The sequence below is a fragment of the Hermetia illucens genome, chromosome 5 (assembly GCF_905115235.1).
Source record: "Hermetia illucens chromosome 5, iHerIll2.2.curated.20191125, whole genome shotgun sequence".
Taxonomy (NCBI): domain Eukaryota; kingdom Metazoa; phylum Arthropoda; class Insecta; order Diptera; family Stratiomyidae; genus Hermetia; species Hermetia illucens.
This window is the reverse complement of record NC_051853.1, coordinates 59,031,823-59,051,890: the sequence shown is the minus strand read 5'-3', so window position 1 is coordinate 59,051,890 and position 20,068 is coordinate 59,031,823. Positions and strand designations below refer to the sequence as shown.

Sequence of the window (20,068 nt, the reverse complement as noted above, 5' to 3'; positions counted from 1 at the left end):
AGGGATGTTTAATTGGTGGACCTCGGCCCAAAACCGGGATGTTTGGAGTTTTTATTAAGGCATGCCTAGACTGGATACTGTTTGTTGCGCCATTGATGATGATGATATATTTCATGGATGATCTGAAATGCTAACTTATGATCCTTTTTCTGAGCTCGACTTGAGTTTTTCCATTCGTTGGATTATTGCGAGGTTAGCGTCAGTTTTTTCAACAAAAACTGTCCGTTGTGTTGTCACACGTAGAGGTACGTTTGGCGGCTGGAATAAGTTAGGTAGAGATAAGAGCAAAGCGGCTAAAGGGTAATTTAAAGAAGTTTCGCAACCACTCGAAATCTTCTTTTTGAAGCGTTAAGGAATAATGTAGCCTCAGGTTTCATACTAAAGGTATGGGACAAGGCGAAGGTGGTTTTCTTTTCGGAAGCTGTGTAAAGATAATTCACTCTAGGCTTTTGAGGCCAAATTACCTGACATCTTTTGTGCTGATGATATGGGCGGTAGTCCTGGACGACTACATTAGAACCAATGTTCTAATACCTTCGAATTCAGGTTGGCTTGTATACCGGACACGAAATTCAATCGAAACTGTTCTGTATCAAGCGATACACGTATCACGATTATAAAACTTTTTACTATGAGGCAAAAGTTAAGCCAGTTGAGGGCTATTAGGCAACGAAGTATGGCTGTAAAGTACCTAACAGAGGTTAAATATTTGGTGTTCATTTCAGACCAAAAATTACTCTGGAAGATGTATGGCACCGAAATGTGTAAAGACGCCATTACAGCATTAGTGATGTTTAGATCCATGGCCGGGCGCTGCACCCTGAAATGCTTTCGTACGGGTTACAAAGAGATGACTTGGATAGACAAAATTATTGTTAGTACAGTAGTCAAGAAGCGATATACACGGGCACTCCATTCCAGCCATATACGCTTCAAATGGCTAGGGAAGGGGCTTAGTGAACTAAACACGCTTGGCCTGCACAATAAAATTTGCCTTTTGGGATGGAAGAAACGAGAAACCTAGCTTTTTGGACCAGAACTCCTTTTTGAAATTGGAAAGGGAGTCATCGCTGAGAGTCGACGAGGAGGAAGAACAATAGAGGAATGTATAAACCAAAACACACCCGGCATCGTTCCAATCCAACCTCTCCAAGACAAGTAGTTCGATGCCACGACTACCTCTCGAGTTCTACCCCCTGCTTCCAATGAAACTCACCAGTCACGAACTTTGAAGGAAATATATATTTTAAGTTGTGTTTAAGAATGACGCAAGTTCTTGGTTTTTCACAAGGGGTGTTCCAAATTGCCTGCATACTTCTTCTTTATAGACCACAAATCTGTCCCTGGTACACCAAGGCTTCTTGAGCCGCCACTATTCCAATCTTGTCCTGAGGGATTGCCCTTACAATCATTGAAGAAGCAGCTAATGCAATGCACGATCGTTAGGAGTTTGCTTTTGACCTCCACCTTGCTTCTGAAGACTCTGCATAACCGCGTATGTAGATCATTATTTTGAGCAATTAGGATGGCTATAAGTTCTTCCGTATTTAGCGCTGCGGCCTTAGGAAGGTACATTGTCACCATTTGGGCGTTGATATATTATCACAAATGTCGACAGTTCTGTTCCCTTCCAGTCTGTGGTCGGAATCCCGCTTTTTTGTTATTGTTTTTTTTTTATGGTTCCTTTTACTTTACTCACATGACTCCCACTAGTATGGGGGCTAGCCCCTCGTAGCACGAAAAGGTCAAGCTTATTCAGTGAGATGACTAGGTACCAGTGAGACTCCGTGTGGTGAGTTTCCTCCGACTGCAAACTATGCAATGGACACGGTCCGCATAACAACCTGGATTGGGGGAAGTGTTTTTCGGCTCCTCAGTCGCTTCACACTTCCAAACACTTTCTACTAATGATCTCTTGGCTTTAAGATGTTTGCGTGTATTTTCGCGGTCTGAAAAATCTGCTGCTTTCCAGTTGATCCCCGTCTATCACTGAAGGTTCCGCTTCGTTTCGGCTGATTTCTTTGGATATTGCTATGCCAAGTGAAGTGTCATTCATATCTGACTTACCTAATCCATCCTTATTTATTATAATTATAATAATCAGATTGAAGTATTAATTAACTCTCACTAATCGGAGGAGAATTTCCTAAAGGGCTGTTACCAAATCCAACTGTTGGTCAGATAACAATTAAGTCTCGCGTGGGTTGTCATTGAGAAGCACTTATATATACCTGGGGTACACACTCGTCAAACATTCAGTAAAAATAGAATTTGACGTAAGTAAAGTTTCTGTATTCCACAGAAAATGGTTCTGATTCATGTTTCAAGATTAGGGACCTTCCCCGTAGAGCCGCTAACTCACACTCACTTCAAGAGTCATCAGACGGTAAGAGATCATTCAATAGATTTGAGGACATTCAGTGGACATAAATTCCCAGTAATGAACTTGTTATCTCGTACATACATACAACTCTTCCAATTAAAGTTTAAAATTAGGCACAGTTGCTGGACTTATCTAAATCAGGTTTTTGTTAGCTCAATGACTTTTTTCTCCATTGTACATCAACAAAATGTAGATATTTTGCAATCTACTCTACTCCCAGAATCTCAAAACTCATTCGAAGGGTCGGCCTGTTCTACGTATTCGTTGGGTGCTCCTTCACCTGGTTGGCAGAGCGACGGGAGTGGAAGTTCGGGTGGGGGTTGATAGTACATTCATTTCGTAGAGGCACCAGTTATGACTAGCTGCCGGGTGGGTGTCGTTAATGTAATTTATATGAGAAAAATTGGGTCGCTTGATATAAAATTGAGTTATAAAGATGTTTATGCAATTTATAAAACTTTCCATTCGTTCAGTTCGCATCGTTTTACTTCCACAGGAGCGCTCACTGTGTCCCTATCCCTTATTCACCTTTCGTTACACAAGATTGCATCACGATAGATGGTTGGCAGGGAATCTTTAGTTTAGTCCTTGTCAAGGTGTTCGTTCCGTAACGATAGGAAAACTCACGAGTCAAGACGTTCCATAATCTTTTCGTTTTCTATCCATCTAGGTCCTGGTGGATATAATTTGTTTTTTATTTGGCGCTTGTAGGGTCGTTGTAATGATGTTTATTCCACTTTGCGCGGTTCTTGGAAATATGATATAGTCGGCAGAGTAATTATTGTATTTTGGGATCTTTTCCTTGACTTGGGAGTAAATAATTTGTACGTAAGCTAATTTATATTTTTTGGAAAAAATTGGTATCCTTGAGAATTTAATTATTTCCGCGGTCTAGTGACCAAATGTTTTCTTTTCTATTAATCTTATTTCCACTGGGCGCACGAATTTTGACAATGTTTCTTGGTAAATTAATTCAGAAGGACATCAAAATATTAATTTCGGTTGATGGAGAATGGGACTTTCCAATGACGTTAATTTCCTGGGAAGTATCCTGCATTATATAATAGTTATAATAGAATAATAGTTCTCTATTTCCGCGAAATGTACTAAACAAATTTTCAGAGATGTTTGAAATTCTATTCTTGCCTCCTTCAAAAAGGAACGTAACAGCTTTTTGAATCCGCAATTTTATCTGCAATCAGGCAAATGAAAGGCCTATTCACTATAATCCTTATAAAGGAAATGGTTGATTTGCTGAGATGAACAGACCAAAATTCTATTAAATATAAAGTGAAAGTCCATTGGGTGTATTATAGAAGTTCTGGTGAATTCCACCATTATCCTTCTACCCAGTATTTCAACTAAATCCTAGTTTTCCTCGATAAATCAGCATGCAAACACCAACCAACCTATTGAACTCCTTACACTTTACTCACTTTTGAGAAGGGGAAAACACGTCACATAGTAAAGTCCTGAATACAATAAACCGGGAATAACTAACTAGAGTTTACGTCGTTCTACGTTCGTCATTTTAAGTTAGAGTTGAGTTGATATGTATTTCCGATTACAGAGAAAGAGATTCCGAGAAGATAAGATAAATATAATATTTCTCATTTTCTTTCATTTCTAAGAAAATGTTACTTTGATGCCCTTTTTTGTTGGATATTTGATAGTCAGATGAAAGGCGCATTTCATTTCCATGTTTGAGGAAATGTTAAATATCGAAGATTCTGGGGAGACTTAGAGGAAACCTACTCCGAATCCTATGTTAGTCTTTTAATATATTGTTAGGGAAATATTACATGTGCTCATTGTCATTCATTTGATGAGGGTGAGGGTAAAGTTCAGTTCGACCCCATATGTCGTGAAATTAAACAGGCATTTACTTTCATTATTTTCAGCTACTAATCTATGAAGGATTCCTATTCGATTTAGTATGAGCCCGTGCTATTTAACTGAAATCTTTTCTAAATGTATACATCTACTAATGTAGCTGAGAGTAAGGCTGGGTAAACTTAGTCACGTGAGAGGTATTTATCAAGAGAAATAGATTAAAATTGCAGTCGCTACAACGCACAACTGGTGTTCCTTGTGATCGACGTATCAACAAAAATCTCAAACCTAAAATTTACCGCAATGTCGTTCGTTCTGTCGCTCTCTATGGTTCTGACTGTTTGCCGGCTATAACAGACATTTAACGGCATCTTGCGGTAATGGAGACGAAGATGTTGCTTTGTACTAGTGGCGTGACACGTTTTAATCACATCCGAAATGAGGTGCTCAGAGGTGGCGGTGACGAAGACGGGGCGGCAACCCTGTTGGCCAAACCAAAACCAGGCGGTCGAGGAGAACCTCCATATTGGTGGCACCGGGAGATGCTGTACTCACTTTGGTTTGCCGGCGGTGATGCAGTAGGCGAATGCTCCAAAGGCCTAATTAGGGCGATGAGACCCGAGTCTGCACGGGGACTCATCAGAAGTGGTAATTGGCCACAAAAGCTTACCAGGGGTATGCTGGTACCATGGGAACCGGGATGGCTCCTGGACTCTCATACTTCGGGTGAACTCCTGTTGTATGTGAGTATAGCTCGGTTATTTGCGGTCGGCCCCCTAGTGGGAGTTTCGTGGGGGTTGTGGTTATGGTCAAGCGAGAAGAGACCTTCGGGCCTCGGCGTGGTGTTGCGTTTCAACACGGGTGCCGTACTCCTTAGTTCGGTAGAGATTTAAGTATATCTTGCATCCAGCAGTATAAATGCTGAGCTATGCATTTTGTATAGACTGGTATCGTTGTTGCTTGTCTCAGCGGGGCTCTGATTGTGGTCACAAAATCAATCCGTGTTTTAAGAAGACCGTGGGATTAAGTCACAAGACAGGTGCTCACGTAAACTCTCAAGGACTTAACATCCGAAATGAGGATATCCGTGATCGATATGGAGTTGTACGGATCGTGGAAAATCGATCAGGACGAACCGACCCCGCTTCTGAACGCGACAATGGCTGAAGAAAAAGGAGAAGATAAAAGTATACATATGTATATACAGTACTAGGCAAAAAAATCCGATCAGTAAGAAAATCTGATTTTTAGGAAAAAATATCCAGCTGATAAAAAAAGTAAATAAATGTTTAATTAGTATTTCTTTGCACCTCCTTTTTTCTTAATTACGGCTCTAATCCTCGCTGGTATTGATGAAATCAGATTCTGCAGAATATGCAAGTCAATTTCGTGACTCCACGTCCTTAAGAGGATTAAATCTGGCTCATGTTGGTTTTTTGGCTTCTGTGCAGCTATCTTTTCTATTGGGTTTAAATCCGTGCTGTTCCCGGGCCAAGTCAGCTGCTTTACTGAGTTTTCGGACTGAAACTTGCACACCTCCAAAGCAAAAAAGGTTAAATAATTGGAAAACCTTCAATATTTCTTAGAAAACAGCTGGAGAAAATTATAAAAAAATACTACTTATCATACAATATGGGACCTGTGGAAGGTCGCAGACTCGTCCTGAAAGATGACCCCACTTAAATACTGATATTGCCCTTCAATACAAAGTATCAGATGCTACTCCAAGCTCGTTTATAGGCTGCACCATTGACTGCTCCATCAATTAATGAAAGTCCTTTTATACCATAAAACAAAAAGCAGCCCCAGATCATCTTGTTCACCGGCTGGTGCACTGTAGTCTGAATTCACTCGCTCACCTGATCTTCTCCATACGTGGTGGATCCCATCCAACCCAAAAATATTAAATTGGCATTCAACGGAGAATATCACAGTTTGCCATTGTTTCAGGGTCCAATTTTCGTGGTCCATTGCCCATAAATAGCGTTGCTTCCGCATTCTTCCATTTAAAAAAGTGTTCCTTGCGGGACGGTGGCCATGAAATCTGCCTTCTCTGAGCCTCCGACCAACCTTTGATGCATCAATTTTTATCCCAATGGAATCCTTGAGCTCTTTTTTTAATGTTCGATGAACTTTTGAAGTGATCCCGCAGACAGAATCTCCGCATCAGTCTGTCTTCGGCTGATGTATTCTTTCTCGGCCTTCCAGAAGCCTGTTTCCGGGCAGTGCACCCAGTGGCCCGGAATTTCTTTAAAAAGTCAGCTCCAGAGGACTGATTAAAGCCCACAACGACCGGTATTTGTCGTGTGCTATATTTTTTATGAAATAAGGTAATTATTTCTCCTTGGTCGATATTACTCATTTTACGGGTTTTTGCTATTTTTTCAATTAAAGCACTTCAAAAACTTACCACTGCGAGAAACTACAATCTAACGGTACAAATACTTTCTTCACATTTGTATTTATACAACAAAAAAAAAACTGCTTGTCAATTGAAATTAAAATAACGGACTTACGCGAGATTAAGTAGGGCGCATTTAACTGATTGGATTTTTTTGCCCAGTACTGTATATATAAAGCACGTGTATTGAATATCGTTTGTTCAAAGTACAAATATATCTAACTGAATTAGGCACTACCCCAAACATATGCCTGTCTCGAGTAATTGATATATAAATGATTAAAAATCTAAAACGAAATGTTTTCCTGCGGTCCCCCGTTCATATGAACTCACTTTGTTGTGGTATTGACAAATTGATTGTTACGATGACTTCATACACATTTTAGAATGCTGGAAATTCCTATAAAATATAAAAGTTTCAAATTCTATAACTTTTTTAATAATAGTCAGATTGCCTTCAAAAATGTCCAGAATTATGTCCCACATTATCGTCTATGCTGACGTCAAATTGTACTCCTGGGGTGAACTTAACAGGGGAGCTTTCCAGTAAATTTCTAAAACATGGTAATATACTATTGCTAATTTTATTAGTGCAGATATCCGAATGGGATGTATTTTGAGGCCTAGATTTCGTTTAGATACACCACTGTGATTTTTTTTTTTCAAAATTTTTCGGTTGGATAGGTTCTGAGAACGAGACCTGTTACACTTTTTGGGGAGGAGCCCTCACTTCCTTAGCTTTCGCCCTAGATCAAATATAGGATCAGTTTCAAAAAGTAATAATTGTGGTTTTGTTTCACATAAAACCTTCATCATCATCATCAACGGCGCAACAACCGGTATCCGGTCTAGGCCTGCCTTAATAAGGAACCCCAGACATCCCGGTTTTGCGCCGAGGTCCACCGATTCGATATCCCTAAAAGCTGTCTGGTGTCCTGGCCTACGCCATCGCTCCATCTTCGGCAGGGTCTGCCTCGTCTTCTTTTTCTACCCTAGATATTGCCCTTATAGACTTTCCGGGTGGGGTCATCCTCATCCATACGGATTAAGTGACCCACCCACCGTAACCTATTGAGCCGGATTTTATCCACAACCGGACGGTCATGGTATCGCTCATAGATTTCGTCATTGTGTAGGCTACGGAATCGTCCATCCTCATGTAGGGGGCCAAAAATTCTTCGGAGGATTATTCTCCCGAACGCGGCCAAGAGTTTGCAATTTTTCTTGCTAAGAACCCAAGTCTCCGAGGAATACATGAGGACTGACAAGATCATAGTCTTGTACAGTAAGAGCTTTGACCCTATGGTGAGAGGTTCCGAGCGGAAGAGTTTTTGTAAGCCGAAAAAAGCTCTGTTGACAGACAACAACCGTGCGCGGATTTCATTATCGTAGCTGTTATCGGTTGTGATTTTCGACCCTAGATAGGAGAAATTGTCAACGGTCTCAAAGTTGTATTCTCCTATCCTTATTTTTCCTGTTTTACCAGTGCGGTTTGATGTTGTTCGTTGGTTCGTTAAAACCTTAAAAACGGAAATAACAACAGAAAAATGACATAAGATGTAATTAATTGGAAGGTGCGGTCACTGCACTAAGGCAGTTGGAGGCAAATGTTGAAGAAGCCAAAGCGCGAAAAGGGCTGCAGACAGCACGTTCCAAGAGAAAAATCGTTGTCGTTGAGGCTTTGCCGTTTGTTTCCTGGTTTGACCTTTAAAATGTTTTGCCTTCAAAAGTCTCGGCACGTCAATCGCGTCCTCCAATTCCTGACTTCGTCTACTCAATCCACTATTGATTGGTAAAAAAAAATCAGTTTTTAAAAATGTGTACTTTCCTACTTATGTTCACATTCCTGTTCGACCCTTTTTCCGTTTGACTTTCCACTGTCTAAACCACTAAACGCACGTTAGGTCCAGATCTACTTTGCCATTGTGTCGCTCGATCCATCTTGCTCTTTTTAAGGTTTTGTGTAAACACAAAACCTTATTAAAATCGGTTTACTGTCTGTCTGTCTGTCCGTCTGTCTGTCTGTCTGTCTGTCCGTCACACGCATTTTTCTTGGAGACGGTTATAGCAATTGGCACTGAATTTGGTAGAAAGGTGGGAACTGTGAACGCTCACGCATATAGTGAGTTACATCCGTTTACGTTGAATTTAAGGGGGAGTCCCCATACATGCAAAAGGGGAGTGAACATTTTTTTTTCATCAAATATAGTCATGTGGGGTATCAAATTAAAGGTCTCGGTTAGTACTTTTCGAAGCCGGTGTTAGTTTTGAAATTTGTTGAAAAAGGGGGGAGTGCGGGGGGTTGAAAGTGTTCATTTCTTTAACGAACCCATTCTCAGAAACTACCAAACCGAAAAATCTGAAAAAAACCAGGAGGCTGCCACTATATGATGCCTAGGCTCCGAAATACCCTCCATACCGATACCTGTTCAAATAAAGTTAATAAATGTATGATACATTAGTATAATTTTTAGTAATTGACAGGAAAACCCCCCTTAAGTTCACTCTAGAATCACGAAATTTTGCACCAATGTAGGCTACATAGAGTATAATCCTGCCAAATTTGGTGAAAATCACACTATTAATAACAAAGTTATACTAGGACAAAACTGTCGTTCTCTGCAAATTCAAGACTATAAATGTAAATATTACTTGAAAGTGGAAATTTTCACATAATATATGTATATTTTACGTGCTACATGCTAATGAGACAAATGCACACTCAAATCTCTTTATAAAGGAAATACACAAAACCTTTCATACCTGAAGCGCTGAGCTTCCGGTTTCCCGACTTGTTTTCAGACTCACTTCACCTCTCCTGCCATTAAATGATAATTTTCCTCCGTGCGAATTGTGGGAATATTCTCCCCTAACATACGCTCGTTCGAAAAGACTTTGCCCTTTTTTCATAAAAATATTCATAGAGATCATCCCTGCTATCATAGAAGCCGCTTTGTAGGATATTTTCCAATGGGTGCTTTGAGACGATATGCAGCTCCAAGCTTTTTTCTGCTTACTTTCTTCTCCAGTGCATCTGCCTACACTGTGGCTGCATATAGTAGGATCAAGCTGATTACTCATGAAATAAAGAGATGACGGTTCGGTTTTGGGCCATTTATATTTGGTGGCATGCTCGTGATCCATACTCCCGTGATATGCTTTCGTTGCTGCACAGTCCACCTACATACTAAAGTGAAGGCTGGGAATGTATGGTTTGAGTTCTAACTTATATTTTTATAGACGTTTACGTCTGTTCAGTAATAAGAGTGACTTCCGTCTTATCTTCTGCGAGCGATAAACCAGGGATCTCCAAACACTGCTAAATGCCATAAATAGGTACATTCCCATCAGTTTCGACCTTTTCAAAGCGATGTTAAACAACTTTCAGTCCAATACCATTTGCCAAACTAATAGTGCTCACAGCAGCGGGAAACCAAGCGCCAGTACTCCGCGATACATAATTGTTCACAAGAGTGAACCCCCTTTTGTTTGATATAATTTGGATCTTCCATCTGAATTGCAGCACAAAAATCTATTGGCTCAGAAGTCGGCAATGATATGCACCAGATACTTTCGGTAATCTGAAGTAATCTTTTACAGATTATCCGTTCTAATAACTTTTTGGTATTAGAAGGGTTGTAAGACGAAGGTTTAACCAAAAGATTGTTTGATTTGAGAATAAGCATTAGCTTCGTTTCCTCCATTGTGTCGGAAATGCTCCCTGCACTATCGAGAACTTTTTTGGCAATGCTATCTAAGCCAGGTGATTTATTTTCAGCTATTTATTGCAGTTCTAGTATTTCTTCCATACTTGTCATCAAACTTCGACCAGCTCCAACTTGATAAGTGGGAAGGTTAGCAGAAAAACGCTCTGTTACTATAATATTTCGTGTAGCAGACTAGGGGAGGAATCGATGAAGACCGTTTACTTTTGATTTTCGACACTAATGTTTTGCAGGTGCTTACTAATGGCACCAAGTTTTGTTAAGTCTTCTATTTGACTGTTAAAAGCCTTTTTCCCAGAAATAGTTGCACCTATGCCTGCTCAAATAACTTCATAAGGTCTATGGGGTGGCGATATCCGCTCAAAAAACTTCATAAGGTCTATGAACCAACCAATAAATAAATAATAAATAAATTTGAAGATGAAATGGATGTAAGTGAAGTTCTAACTAGATGAATTGAAATTTCTATCCGGCAACCTAAAGACGGCTATTTACCATTTCGGCTTCAAACTTCAATCTCTAACTAGAGTTCCATTTTCTTAAATCTTATCGTTTTATTGGCCCACATTGGATGCTATTTACTCAATTTACTTTTGGGAACCCGGTGCCTGCTGGACAACGTCAATGACGGCCCTTTTGCCGCATAACTAGGACAACAGCTTCGCATCGGACGGATTCAAAGGCAACGACTTCAGCAACGGAATATAGTTTATTACTCTTTTGGAACTTGGAATCGGAGCTCTTCGAGAACTTTTCAAAGAAGCTTCAGGATACGACATCAATATTCTGGCGATTCAAGAAACGCAATCGTTCGGATGCAAGGTTGACGACATATGTTCGCACACAGTATTCACAAGCGTGAAAGAATCGGGAAGCAGAGAATTTGGGTGGCATTTATAGTGGACAACAGATTCAAAGAAAGATCGTATCAAAACAACGTATGTTTAGTGAACTGCCACGCGTCGACGGAACAAAAAACACGACGCGGTCATGGACGAGTTCTACAATACCCTGGAACGAGTAGATGACGCACTGCCTTCTAATGACATAAAAGTAGTGTTAGGGGTTTTCAACGCCCAGGTTGGACACGGCCTCCATGAAGACACGAATGTCAAGGGCAGCGTCTTATTGTTTTCGCTAGCAGTAAAAACATGACGGTAAGCTCTGCCTGCTCCTCAAATCGCGAGGAGATGGTCGCACATTCAATAAAATTGACCATGTTCTTCTTGAAAAACGGGCTGCAACTAACAATACGAATATAAGGTCAATTCTGACCACATGTTAGTAAGGACGAAGTTTCAATGTAGGCTAACGGAAACATAGCACGTGAAGCAGGGTAGGCCTCAGAAATTCGACTTTGATAATTTTAGAGACAGGCGTATAATGGCCGCATGCCTTACAGAGCTATTCAACTACTTCAATAGCTAGCCGAATTCGACGTCGAAGAAACATGGTCAAACCTAAAAGGTAGAACAAAAATATCCGCAGAAAAGATAATACGCTTCCACACCAAATGCACCCGTAATGATTGGTTCGACGAGGAATATCGTGATGCAATCAATAAAAAGAACAAAGCTTACCGACGACCCACAAGGGAAAACAAGAAACTTATGACTAGCTTAGGTGACTAGCGAACTGGTCGGACAGGAAAAAAACAGCGAAAATACAACAATCAATGAATATTAAAACTTCACAATGACAAGAAAAATGTAAATGTATGAGCTGCATATGGCGCGGTGAAAAATTTCGTTCGGGCCGCAGACAAGCCTCTGTACGGGTGACCAAGGAAACATCCTGGGTAAGAAAGGATGGATGGAATATTTTAAGAGGCTGGTCAATCCAGTGGGAGCGCCAGCGAGAAGTGCAGCTTTGACGAAGCCGGAAGTTATAAACAATCCACCAGTCGAACCTCCTTCTAATGAAGAGATGAAAGCAGCGCCTGGGCGACCAAGAACTGAACAAGGCCCCGGGATTCGATGCTATACCAGCTGAACTATTACAGAGCGGAGGAAATTGCCTGGATAATCTCCGCCATAAGTTTATTTTAAAAATTTGGACAAATGAAAAATTTCCTGACGACTGGCGCAAGAGCGTAATTTGTCCTATACATAAAAAAGGAGACAAACTTACCTGTGACAATTACAGAGGCATTTCATTGTTGTGTACGTCCTACAAGATGCTGACGCAAATCATCCAAGCTAGGTTAGAGGCATATGCAGACGAATGCCAATGTGGCTTTCGAAAAGGACGATTCACGATGGACCAAATTTCCACGGTCAAACAACTATTGCAAAAGTGCTATGAATTTAATATCGACGTGCATTAGCTATTCGTCGACTTTCTTCAAGCGTATGACAGCATCAAACGCGCAGGCTTCGCCAACCAGAAAAATTGGTACGAATGACCGAACTGACGATGGCTAAGACTGAATCCCATATAAAGGTGTTTGACGAGCTGACGCGTCGAAACGAACTGCCGATTAAAGCAAGGAGATGGACTAACCTCATTCTTTTTAACCTAGCTCTTGAAAATATTATCGGAATCCAGGAGGTAGGTGCCGCGGGAGCAAATAGTGGGATTCGCTGACGACATGAACAACATGCCACGTCCTATTCCAGACCCCCAGCAAGTATTTCTACAACTAATTGTAGCAGTGCAAGGAGTCGGCTTAAAAAATAATGGAAAGAAAACAAAACGGCTGTAAAACTTGGATTATAACGCAGGCGTTAGAGAAGTCCATCGACACACTCGAACGTAAAGTATGTCGAATACTGGGACCGGTAAAAGATGGTGCTGACTGATGAATTAGATACAACCATGAGCTAACCTCTATGACGACCCAGCACCATCGGTGGCGGTAAAGCTTTGAAAATTGCAGTGGGCCGGTCATGTGGAACGGATGGACGACAAGTGAATACCTAACAGGGTATTCAAAGGCACACCTGAAGGACGCCGCCCTGTGGGAAAGCCCCGCAAAAATTGGGAGGGCTTGGTGGACGAGGCCAGTAAAAAGCTGCTGAAATTTTCCAACTGAAGAAGGCGCTCGAGAGATTGAGATGGATAGAGTCCTGGATGCCGAGGGCCGATTTGGCCTGTCATGGAATTGAACGAGAAGAAGAAGAAACAAAACTTATTGATCATGTCCTCCACTATCTAGAAGCGTTTCATTCTTTAATGGTTACTTTCGGTAGTATCCTTCGGAAAAATCAATCGCGGAGATTTCTACGTCTACAAATGTTTCATTTAATTTAATAGTCATTTTCAGGATTGATACTATAGTGTCGGGCGAGAACTTATTTTTCAGCCATCAGATCTAGTAGATACTCAACGTGAATATTGTTTACATGGTTATGTTTTTAGTACAGAAGTACAGACATTTGAATGTCTGTTAGAGGTTGTTCCTAGGGCTATCTGCCCTTAATGTTCCTAGGTGGTAACTGGTAGAATTGAATACCGAATTGAAGACTCTGTAAGTACTTCCCAGGAATCACTAAAAGTTAGTCTTATTGGAAATGGTGTGAACAATTGCCAAACTTTTAATGGGTGTGGCGCTCGAATTCTACTAATTTAAAATTAGGCCCACGTGCGGCGCTTTGATGAGCCTAAATCTAACGACTCTTTGTACAGCAAACTTAATTATCGCATTACCACGATAACAAAACGACAAAGATTCATTAATGTCTCTAGTTTTACTGCAACGTTATCGAGGATTCATCAGAAGTCCGTGATATAGTAACAATTTTGCTTTTTGTATTGAAAGAACTCCGTGAAAGCAGGAAGTTATGGAATGATTTCCTTTCCGTCTTTATGGAAATTTAAATCAACTACTCGTATAGAAGCAGACTCACGAAAAGTCCAATGAAATGAATGATGGTTCTTTACTGACACGTTGAATTTTTAGGAAGAAAGTTATGTTTAATTTCGCTCCAACGTTCAAGCTACTCCCATAAACACCAACCCATTTTCAAATCAGCAAAGATTTCTCCCGCAAATGCACATCGCCTGAATACCATTTCTCATGTTACAATTCACCGCAGTTCATCACCTTTAACAAAATTAAGTCAATATATCAACTCAACACTTCGCCACACTTAGCCGTAGCCGTCATGGCATCAGAAGAAATATGTCATTCCTTCATACCCCGTTCAACTGAAATTTCATTTATCTGGTATCTTTGTAAATATTTGCGCTCCACCATCATCCCTCGCTTGGCACATCTTCGTAAGCTAACCTGGAGGTGAAGTTACAGAGACAGATCTAATGGGTTCAACCCCATTCAATTTTCTCAACCTTTCGTGGACGAGCCTTCCAAGATGCATGGTCGCGGCTTTAGAGCAATTAAGTCTTCGAAATTGGAATTCGCGACATTGCCAGTCAGCCAATTCACCCCATTTCGGTAGTGGGAGTTGAAGGGCGGCAAGGAGGTGGCAAAGGGAGATTGTTGTGTACCCAAGAGGTTAGCGTATTAAGGTAAAGGAGTTGAGCTACTTTGGACTGAAACTATGAGAGTTCTAAGAAGTTTTTCATTGGGGGCGTTTCTTATATATTTAATGGTAATTCATTCTTATTTAATGGTTGGGGATGTTATATTGGAATTGTGTCTCAAATTCAAGCCTAAATAATTAGGTAAACCTGGTTTCGTATTTATACCTAGGTTAATTCTATTTGGAAAGAGACTAAGTTTCGGATGAGGTATATTTTGCATGGGCACTTTTGAGAAAGGTTCTATAACTTCTCGGATACTATCCATGTTCCTGATTGCCAAGCCAATAAGTATTAGGAAAGTTCTAGTATCTTTTTATGTTCTGTATTCAAGTCTTGTTTACTGGGATGCACTCCAGACAGTATGTGTTATTTCAGGCAATTTTTATTTGGTTAATTAAAGCTCTTTCGATTGGGATCAAAAATCGTATTATTTTCTTCCTACTTTGTTCTAATCTTTTTCCGAGGTTGCTTAAAATGGAATCCTTATGTGCCTTCCTTTTTGTTAAATCCCTTAAATATCTTATGGAGTTGATGTTACCACGAGTATTTATTGGTAGTTTATTAGTTTCTACAATGGTATGAGGATACTCGGGATCAAGGATGTATTGTTTCAGTGGATTCGCAGCTTGAAAGACATCATCTTCCATCATCTGTAGACAAAGCTCTTGCTTTACCTTAAAGCTGCATTTTACAGTTTTAGGCCATGAGTAGGAGATTCTCTTTTCAAAATTTTCGATGGTCCTTCACTTGCGAGATGTTTAAATTAAAGATATTTGCGATTTCTTCAAGATTTTCGACAGGTAATATTACAAATATGCCAATCACCTTTGGAGAGCTATGTCCGGTCGATGGTCAGCTTCTTTGAAACACGAGATCCTATAGGACTTTCGAGAGACTTAATCGATCAGTTTGATCTTACGCTATCGAATAGTTCAAGGGTAGCCACCAAACTAGGTTTCTGCAGTTTTTTGCAAGGCGACTGTGATAACATACATATATCACTTCGTGCTAATCGTTTCGGATGTGCCTTTATTACTTTTCAACTCTTCCGCAAACTATAGTTTCGGAAGGACCCATTCGTCGTTACTCGGGTTCGAATCGCAGTCGTCATGGATGGGCTTTGTTCGTCCTTGTACTTGTCTCCGCTGCTATAAACTTGTCACTTGAACAGCATTCTGTGTGATGATAGTGAAACTGAAGCACAGTCTCATTAAAAAAAAATATGGGGAAAAATTAACAATAAGAACTAATAGACTGAGTGGATGCGACCTATCCATTGCCATTGCAATTAATCCATGGGCTATTTCGCACCTCAATGCAATTATTTGGCGTCAGGCGTCAGGCGCTCTTACACATAGTCACGCAATTTTCGAGAGACAAAAATGTAATTTAACCTGATTTGTAGCGAGACGCCAGCATCAGTAGATTGAAGAATATAACAAAAGATGAATTTGGTACTGAAGATTTGAACATAAATGATACTTTATGAAGTTGTTCTACAAAAAATATTATACAAGGTTACAAAAATAGGTCATTTTTGGGCCACGGACTCTTCGTTTTGACCATAGCACCCAAGTATACAGAAAGAAAGACTAACGGCTTCGTCCAGTAACGTGGGAGTAAGTTCTTCTACATTTGGTCCCAGGTCAGATTGGATTATCTTGGCTATTACCATTGGATACTACTTATTGTGCAAGACACCTCTCCAATCCTATTCTGGTTAGAACCTCCTTGGTGATTTTGTTACTCACGTTGTTAAATGCTCCCTCTAAATCCAGCAGGGCAGCTAAGGCATGTTTCTTGTAATATAACGACTGCTCACCCATGCTAATTATCGATAACTTTATTCATTGAATTTTAAACGTCTTTTGAGTCTTGTTCTCTGGCGGGTGACACATACGATACGCTTCGTATAGCTTTGGACACCATCGTGACTACTTGCGAATTGCACGGGGTGAGAATGAAAATGGATCTACTAAGGTTTCATCCTTAGGATTAGGGTATACACCTTTTTAAGGTTTTGTGTAAAATAAAACCTTATTAAAATTCGTTTACTGTCTGTCTGTCTGTCCTTCACACGCATTTTTCTCGGAGACTGTAGCGGCGATTGATACCAAATTTGGTGGAAAGGTTTGGGGGTTTGGTGAACGCTCATGCATACATTAAGTTACATCTTGCTATGACGAATTTAAGGGGGGTGTAATTTTTTTTTTCACCAAATGTAGTCATATGGGGTATGAATATGAAAGGTCTCGGTTAGTACTTGCCGGAGCTGGTTTTAGTTTTGACATTTGTTGGAAAGACGTGGAGTTCGAGGGGTCGAAACTGAACGGGGCCATTCTCAGAAGCTGCCCAACTGAAAAATCTGAAAAAAATCAAGAGGATGCGACTATATGGTGGCTAGGCTCCGAAATACCTTACCTGCTGAACCCTCCTTAAGTTCATCTTAGCACCACGAGGTAGTAACATAGGCTATAATATAGAGCTTGATCTTACCAAGTTTGGTGGAAATCGCACTATTACTAACAAAGTCACAGTTGTCACTTCTTTGGAAATTCAAGATTTTGAATGTCAATATTGCCCGAAAGTGGATATTCTCATATAATATATGTGAATATTACGTCTTACGTACTAATTGGACAAATTTACACTCAAATGTCTTTATAAAAGAAATACACAAAACTTTTCATACCAGAAACTTCCAGCTTCCGGTTTCCCGACTTGTTTAAGGTTTCGTTTGTGAAATAAAGGGCGGCAGTGCAAATTTTTTTTCACCGAATGTAGTCATGTTGGACATTATATGAAAGGTCTTGATTTGTACTTTTCGATGCCAGTTTTAGTTTTGACGTTTGTTGGAAAAGCCGGGGGTCGAAAATGAAGATTGCTTTAACGGACTCATTCTCAGAAACTATACAACCGAAAAATCTCCAAAAAATCATGAAGCTGCCTCTGTACGGTTTCCAGGCCTCAAAATACTCTCCATATCAATATCTGCTCAAATTGAGTTAATAGCAGTATATCGCTATATTTTTGGGGAAATCGACTGGAAACCCCCTTCAAGTTTATCCTAGATGAATGGCTGTCGAGATATTTCATTTTTGGTGGAAAGTTTGCTTTGCAACTACCGTATTCTGTTTTCTACAGCCTCGGGAGCCTTTTGCGCATCCTTTTCGCGCCTCAGCTATCAATTTATGAACATCAAAATGTATTGTGAAATTTGCGCAGGGAGCTGAAATGAAAACCTTGTAGATGGTAGGAATACTCTGTTCCTTGGGAATAAGAAAAATTATCCCCTTGGTGATAAATTGTGGAATTATTTTCCGATCGGCAATCATCTGATTAAAATCATTTGCCAATACCTCGTGAGAGCTCCTCAACCGCCTTAGCCACAAGTTGTGAATCCTATCAGCTCCTGGCGCCTTCTAATTACCTGCTTTTTCAAGGGCTGCTTCTGCGTCGATTTCATGAACCCATAAGGAATGGGAGCTACGTTGCTTGCAATGGCTGGGTTGGCCCCAAACACTTCTCCAGAAGTCTTCTGCCTGATCCAGATGGAGGTTACTTTCACGACTTGAGTTAGTGAGATTTTTATAAAATCCACTATCTGGTTTGATATCTATGGATGCGATAGGAGGGTACAACAAGTTTCTGCTTCAGTACTTCGAAGATTTCTTCGATTGGCATACCATTGGAGAGATGGTGGTTTTCACTGATACTGGCATTGCACCTGTGCAATCTTGGTGATTGGTTTCAAAGAAGTGCTTGCGGGACCCGGTCAATTTCCTTTCTTAGTTTTTTCCACTTTTTTGTTGAGTTGAAATATCCAGAACAGAAAAGTCCTCTTACGCGTGCCTTTATTATTCGCTCAAAGGTGTTGATTGCGAAGACGAATAACCATGGCAGTCACAACATGGACTGGGCTATGAACCTCTGTGGCAGCAATATCGCTAGCCAAACGGTTAGCCAAAATTCTGTCAACGGCAATAGTAATGTTAATATTATAGTTGCCGAATTAAACTTTAGTTTTGGGAGTTTTGCCCTAGCGCATTTGAAAATCTCAGCATATTCTGTGAATGCGATCTCGAATGGGGTCAAAGCCTTATTATAAATTGGGTTGCTCATCCCCGGTTACTAAGCTTCTCTTGACTATTGAGTTCATGGAATGTCTTATAGGTAGAGTATTCGAGCTGCCCCTGTGTTCAGTCCGGTTTGTTAAAGACTCTACATCGAACTCAAGTGAAACTTCTTGGAAAATGTGTTGCCTAGTGATAGGGTATCTCGATTATTTTTGACTTTCATTCGGTGTTGATTGACGACGTCTGGACGTCTGCTGGATTCTGTTCCAAATCCGTGGCAGGGTAATAGGCGTGGACGATAAAGTCGTTGAGTTGGTTCGGTCAAACCATACGACCCCTAAGTCTTCCATCCCTGGTGGTTGACGGCAAACCGCCGAAACATCCAAGGGCGAAGAGCCGCTCTGGTGTTGGTGAGCAACTCTGAACCATGTTGGGTACTTTTTTCGTATTCCTTCCTTCATGAAAAGAATTTAAAATATTGTTAGCCCCAATTTCTTCCCACAAGTAATTGGGAAGCAGTCAACCCTGCTGCAGAGCTCCGATGCTACTGTATCCCATGGTTACCTCCAAAGGTAGGGAAGGTATTTGGAGGGGAGCCGCGGAAATACATTGTAACGTCAACTCACCTGATAGGTTCGTCGAATCCTTCACTCCTGGATTATGGAGAGTAAACCTCTTTATTCTCCCTGAAAGTGAAGGATAGATTAGGGGCATGAGCAGAAATGGAAATTTGTCATGTCATTATTCGCAACACATGACTGGCGCCTGATCACATGCAGCTTCGGGTTTGCAACTCAGGTTGGGATTAACCTGGTACACCAGGTATATATATATCATATATTGTTTTACATATGATAAAACTTCGTATAATATATAATATAATGTGAATCCTCTCTTATTTCAGGCTTTTTCATCAACAAACATTTGAACGTGATTGGTCTACCTAATGATAGCCAAAAAATCCCGCTGCAAACCCCTGTAAGGGTCATCTGCCTGTAAGTATTTTATCACATTTTTTCCTATTTCATGTTCTTATGAAGAACTGGCATAAATTAATCCAGTATGTGTCCCAGTTACCATTTTTTGCATTCATTGTTAAAAATGTGTCTAATACAAATAGTAGAAACAATTTGCGATGGAGTGTGGAGTCTCGTTTATCGAATCC

At 40.5% G+C, this 20,068-nt stretch overlaps 1 long non-coding RNA gene across 1 annotated transcript in view; it reads left to right on the top strand.

Moving 5' to 3' along the window:
* The window catches only part of LOC119658501, a 43,187-nt gene extending 23,330 nt beyond the window's left edge, over positions 1–19,857 (top strand). Inside the window, exon 2 of the long non-coding RNA XR_005250238.1 lies at positions 19,808–19,857. This is a non-coding gene — a long non-coding RNA (uncharacterized LOC119658501). The remainder of the gene's footprint in view (positions 1–19,807) is intronic.
* Positions 19,858–20,068: the final 211 nt, after the last annotated feature.